The sequence below is a fragment of the Typopeltis vanoorti genome, chromosome 21 (genome assembly GCF_054136105.1).
Source record: "Typopeltis vanoorti isolate ZY-2024b chromosome 21, IOZ_Tvanoo_1.0, whole genome shotgun sequence".
NCBI classification, from domain to species: Eukaryota; Metazoa; Arthropoda; class Arachnida; order Uropygi; family Thelyphonidae; genus Typopeltis; species Typopeltis vanoorti.
The window spans coordinates 41,893,944-41,901,016 of NC_143569.1; the positions used below are offsets into that span (position 1 = coordinate 41,893,944).

At 34.1% G+C, this 7,073-nt stretch overlaps 1 non-coding gene across 1 annotated transcript; it reads left to right on the plus strand.

Annotated features, from left to right (window-relative positions):
* Positions 1–6,494: 6,494 nt before the first annotated feature.
* Positions 6,495–6,566, plus strand: TRNAK-UUU (transfer RNA lysine (anticodon UUU)). Its single transcript has one exon. It is a non-coding gene; the product is annotated as a tRNA-Lys (tRNA).
* The last annotated feature ends 507 nt before the right edge of the window (positions 6,567–7,073 follow it).

Below are 7,073 nucleotides of genomic sequence, written 5' to 3' on the forward strand. Positions count from 1 at the left end.
GGCACTGCAGAACTGCAGCAACCCAAATTTTTCTGGATATATAAATATATTTATTAATTTATTTATGTTTGCTTGTAATATTTAATTTTATCATCAACAATCCTATACAATTCTCTTATTTTGTATAAAAAATAATAAAAATCCATCTTGTAGCACTTAAGAGAGCGAAGGAGGCCAGCAGCACTGTGTTTACCACAGTGTCATATTGCTATGCACGGAAGCATAGGCAAGTTATAGTGAGAAGCGAGCTATTAGCGTAATGCGGCACTGTCCGTCGCGCAGTTCTACTGTTCTTTATATGCAGTTTGCGCGTAGTGGTGTGTTCGTAGTGTTTATCGTGTTTACTCCGTCTCTTTAAATATTTAATTCTAATGTCCAAACATTACAATTAAAAACATAACATATGTTATATTATAGTGATTTTTAAGAAATTTTAAATTATACTAAACTGTATAATTTTATCGATAATAAACAATATTTTTTCATGTTTAATTATTTTTAATTTTTACCATAATTTTGATATTTTATCCAAACACATATACACTGTACTTTTTGTGTATGTATATTTCTAAAGTTGCAGCACCCCCACGATTTCAAGCCACGAGCCGCCACTTCTAAGGAGGTAGTTTCATTGATGTCCAATAAGATCGTAAAAGTTACTCTGAGCCATCCCGGCAAACACTTAAAATTACAAAAATCGTCATCTTGTAAGAACATCATGAGTTTAATTACTGATTATTTTTGCTAATAAAAGAGAGTTTAGAAATTACATTAATTAGAGCTGGGATATGTTCATAACTTTTATGCGATTGAAAGGTCGAACTCTGATTACCTGGATAGCTCAACAATGAAGCATTAGGACTTTAACCTAAGAGTTCAAATACTTGTTGGTTTCGAAATAAGAAAGTTAATTAAGAAATCAAAGTTAATTAAATCATATCAGTATTAAAAAACAGTTACAAATCACAAATTCTCAGGGAAGATGAGAAGAGCCCTCATGCAGTGAAGCTTCCTGAAAGTAAATAAATCCAAAACTGATCGCTATTGAACCAAAATAAAAAATTGTCGCCCGAACAGGGACTTGAACCCTGGACCCTTAGTTTAAAAGCCTAATGCTCTACGACTGAGCTATCCGGGCACTCAATGTGCGTTTATTTCTTGCAAAATTCGTGTCTAACCTAACACTGAATACTAAATAATGTTCATCCCACGAATAAAATGTTGATCCTGCTGTATCACAGATGAACTTCAAATTACACGTTCATGTTTGTCATCCAACTTTGTATAACATATATCATAACATTCTAATTATTATTTGCGATAGAAATATCCATGTAATCCCCTATCGTATAAGTCAGTTGGGCGTTCGGAATTTAATTGTTATTCATTACTATTGAACATTGGAAATGCACGCACTTTTAAGGGCAAATGCTATCCTACAATCGAGCTGTCTGGTTATTAGCCAGTCGACCTTTTAATTACGCAAATCATAATTTTTATGTGACGCTTATTCACATCATGTTTGTGAGCATCTGCAGATACCCGAGTATACTAGAATTGTTTTTATAACTGGAAGAGATTGCACCATTTCTGTCGGTGAAGAGTGGACGAGATGGTTGGAACGTCCAAATAAGAACTTGGTTCCTTGGTTTGGAATTACGGCCGAGACAAATAAAGTCAATGGGTCCTTTCAAGTGAACTGTAATTGAATGGATCAGCTGAGCTTCTTTTTAACGCGGAATGGATCAGTTAGAGAGAACGTTCATCAGTTAATCTCATTGTAGCGCACTGTTGTGCATAAATTGAAGGATTTTGCGAGACGTAGTCGAGTCTTCGATGCTTAGTCGGTATACAACGATGCCTTTAGTTGGAAACACACGACTCTGAATTCCATCTGGGACGAGGAAAACCTTTAGAAAGATTTTCGAGGGAAAGTTGTTCAGCGCAGTGTTGTACGATAGGGGAATGGCTTTTTGATCCGAGAAAGTCGAGTTTTCAATCCCCAAAACAAGCAGACGATCAGAAATCTATGCCCAATTAACGGATATAATATGTTCGATAGATTAAAATTGTAAGCACTATGATTTCTTACAGCCGCAGACAATCTTATGTTCTAATAATGGGCAAGTAAATTTATCAGAAATAATTGAAGCATCAAAATGAAACGAAACCTTTGAATACGTGAGCGCATTCTCTATTGGAGGTTTGAATTTAGATGTTTTTTACCAACATCTTGACAACCGGATTGAAACAGAAAGCAGTCCAAATGCAGTCCAGGTCGGACACGATTGCCCTGTTATGGAATTTATTGCAGAAAAACCTCAGTAAAAGATGAGGAAGCAGGGGGGGGGACAGATATTACCCATCATCCCCCATGATATATGTGACCTTGTCTACAAGATTGATTGTAGATGTCGAACAGATGGTGAGGCGGACATTTAAATAGAACCACGTTTGATAAAAAAAATTAAAGGAATCCATTTACGGAAAGTGAGTCACATCTCGATCAAGTAAGTATTGCAAGTATTGTGAAAACGAAGGAAGGGGGGTTAAAGATACTTCTTGAGTTTCGGGAAAAGACCCTTGGATGTATTTCAGTAAAGGACCAGCTTATTGAACTTGAATTGAAAATTCCTTCCAAATGTTGTCGCATTCTATACGGAATTCGAACCCAGTTTTTTTTTTTCAACTAATCGTCGTCGCTTCCACTACATTACGGAGGTGCACACCGTATGTTATATAAGTATTAAAAATACAAATAAAAATAATTAAAAAAAAACTTGGTCTTAGTGCAGCATTTAGAATTTTAACACGAAGTGATGTTATCCAATCCATATATGGATTCGACTGAATCATGTTCCTTCATGTTAAAATTTTAAGTGCTGTAGATATATTTAGTTTTTCAATGATGGATTTTTGAAATCGGAAGTAAACACACACACACACACACAATAAAAAAAATTAACGCTCGAACATGAACTCGAACTCTACACCCTTAGGTTAAAAGCCTAATACTCTGCAATTGAGTATATTTTATATTCAACGTAGCATCAATGTTCATTCGGACGAACTGTTTACAGATATGTACAGCATGCTGATTTAAGTTATCATTATCATTTAGATAACATGCTCAATACCTATTTCCATCTAGAATCGTTTACAACGTTTGAACAGTTATTTTAGGCCTTGTATCATAAGTCACATACTGAATTGATAAAAGTTATTACCTCATAGTAAGATATGAGTTGCTGGTTACTCATACACAATTAGATGTACAGCAATACCTCGAATAGTCCGGTAATCAGTTTTCCACAGATATCCCGGACTGTTTGAAAGGCGACTAATCGAGGAATTAAATACATACAAAAAATGAGAATTGGTTCTTAAAATAATATTCTTTTTATTTTCAATAAATAAAACGAGATTAATAAATTCAAATGTCTTTATCAAAAATAATTAAACAAAAAATACATGTTTTTCGTAATTCATTTTTTATTCCCTAAAATCTATTGCAATATCGATGTCTGCAAATTTTTCTTCTTTGTTTTTTTTCTCTTCATTCATTTCTTTGTAGCAACGAATTGCATTGTTTATCGTTCGGCGAATTGTAAGGTTATGTTCAATATTGGGATCAACTTCCATAATATGCTCTGACAAGGTTTCAATCATTCCAATAATTTTTTGATAGTTGTTCAGCTGTTAATTCTCGTGCAAGCACTTGAACACAGTCGTCGTTGTCTAAGTTGTCCTCCCGCTCTTCATAAGCTCGTTGTACATCCATGTTAATAAGTGTTTCATTATCCAGTTCATTAGTGTTCGATTCAATGCCCTCAATTACGTTGACGGAATCTAAATCATTTGCGCAAAAATAGTTGGTGAACCAATCTTCAAATAAAACTCTTGTGACCCATGCTTTCTTATTTGAACACCACAACACTGGGAGATTATTTTTTTATACATTTTTGAGAGCTCTAGTATTTTCTTCACGATACACAAGCATCGGTTTTAATTTGAAATCCCCTGCGGCAATGTCCACCTAATAACAGCGTGAGACGGTCTTCTGAAATTTTATATCCAATGCAGGACTTTTCATTGGCTGCTATAAAAGTACGTAACGGAAACTTTTTCCAGAATAATCTCGTTCCATCAAGGTTAAACATTTGTTCGTCTTTGTAGCCACCTTTTTGTATGATATCACTCAATTCCTTCGGCTATCTTAAAGCAGCCTCTTTATCTGCACTGGCAGATTCTCCAACAATACGAACATTGTAAATTCCAGTTCGTTGCTTAAAACGAAAAACTACCCACGACTTCCCGTACAATTATCACTAGTTCCCTCATCTTCGTTTTCTATATCATCAATAGTCTTCAAGTCACTGTAAAGACTTAATGCTTTGGCTTGAATTTCCATTTGACTAAAGGGAACTCGCTTTTGAGTTAAGTCTTCGATCCATATGGATAATAGCCATTCCATATTTATCATTCGAGTGCTTCTGGTTTTAGTCACTATTTTTGATAACTAAGAAGTCGTAGCCATACCTTGCGATTTGTATTGATCTTTTTTTTTTTGATAAGTTATCGAACTGATGACTCGTCGATTCCCTTTTCACTGCTTATTTTAGCAAAGGATGCATCTTCTTCATGAAGCTTGATTATATCGAACTTTTGTTCTAAAGTGACCCATTTACGTTTCCTGGTGACAGAATCACTTTCACGTTTTCTTTTTGCACTCATTATGTAGTTTTTTAAGTGGGATTAAAATTTAATTATCACAAATCAACTTTACTCTAGATTTGCGCATCGAACACTGATAGACATAGAAGTTAATTTAACATTAAAGTTCACAAACGTCCACTGCTTACTCGTACTATACATAGTTTACACATTAAGATGTTGAACATAATGCCGCGTTTACATTCTCGCCGAGTGTAGGGACATATATATACAACGGGGAACCCCGGAAAAAATTTAAATATCGTATCGCATAACTTTAAAACCGCATAAAAATTAAACCGCACAAAAAGAGACTTGACTGTATAAAGGGAAAAAACCAAACATTTATGTATAAAAAAATTAATTTGTGTATTAATCTTTTAGGATTTAAAACCGAACTATAGTGAATCCGGACTGATCGAAGCCGGACTATGCGAGGTATTGCTGTACATATATTTTTGGCAGTATATCATACGTTATATATTGGTTTAGTCTTATATTAGTAATTTATCTTAACGGGTAAATTACTGTTGGCATATTTACGACTGCTTTTCATATATACGTCTAGATATACATGTATTTTTCAATATCATAGGTTTCATATTTACAATATTGTTAACATATCTGAATGGAGAAGTTACAATTTACATATATATACACTGTTTGCTTCCATATATACTGAGCCATCCGGGCACATCTCTGCAGTCTCTTTACTGATTATAAGATATTTTGAATTCAAAATAATATTATGAATGCGTATTAATGTTTAATATGCAAAGTGGGTTGACACAAAGTCGTGAATCAACTATGAAAATGCACAAATCAAATCAGTGCATAAAAGCTCATACACTATACATTTCAAATTGTGTAACAACCAGCCAGGTCATTTGACTGTATTCAAATTCCTTTATTAATTATTCAATTTGTTTTTGAGTGCAACATTTCCCAAATCGCAGGGTTGTTCACCTGCAAATTTGCACGCAGTGTAGTTGTTTAAATGCGCATGACTGAACTGATAATTTTAAATATCAGAATTTTGTTAAAATTCTGAAAGGTTTGTTAAAATTTATTAAACAGTAATCAGCACGAATTTTGATGAATACAAACCGAGTCCAAAGTAACCTAAATGGTATTTTAATATTAGACACTCAGATTGTAGTGTGTCAATTGAAGTTTCGGAAGGTGTGTTGTATTATCTCTGACAAAAGAAATTTAAAACATATCTGGTTAACTTCAATAGCTTTATTTAAAAGTAAACCGAAGAAATGTGAAGGTTAGTCTGTAGAAATACGCTCAACTAACACACATGATACCATAGTGCAGATTATGTGACGGAGGCATTTGGACACTACTTTACATCATCCTCCCCCCCCCCCCTAAAAAGGCCACTTGATACACGATCCCCAGTTTGAGAAATCCTACCATCTAGTATGATCGTATATACAAATATTATCATGAAGTCATTGGACGCCAAGCAAAAATGAGAATTTGTCCTATTAAAAGATCGATTAGCGAATACTCGATTAGCTCAATTGTAGAACAGTATTTACAGCTAATGGCTCGTGCATTTCCAATGCTCAACTAAGGACTAACGACTGCTTAGTCCCACCGTAACATTCAGGCAAACAAACCTCTGATATACATTATTTGAAATTGCTTGTCAAACATGACCGATAATTTCAGGTTCATCTCCAGCACAACGTATTCCCTGTGGAATGAACATTGTACATTAATCATCATGAAAGATACCAATTTTGCTGGATAAGAATGAACGCACGAGGGCCCGAATAGCTCAGTCGTAGAGCATTAGGCTTTTAACCTAAGGGTCCAGGGTTCAAATCCCTGTTCGGGCGGTAATATTTTCCTATTTTTTCAGCTGTCATTTTTGGCGTTCTTTACTTTTCCTTAGAAGTATCCAGAGCTATCGATAGCATCACTTTAAAAAAAATAATCCTATTTATAGAACAATGTGAAGTTGAATCTTACATAAAGTCAGAGACAACAAATCACCAATTTAAAGATGATTCGCGCAAAACTAAACACTGAATAATAACGTTGAGTTATTATTATTTTACCAGAAGTTCTTCATATTAAACAAATTCAAAATACAAAGTAGTCTACAACAGATTTGAGAAATTTGCATACATAATAAAGTCTAATTATTACATTCACATACGATACCCATTTTTTTACAATTAAAAGCAGCTTAGTTATCAACCTTTAGAATTTTTATCCGAATATCTCTTGAATTCATAGTACCATTCCGATATTCGCATTTTCGGGCATTAGGAAGTCTGTAACACATTACTTAAGATAATTGATTTTTTATTTTATGTTTTATTTTATTTTAATGTTTTAAA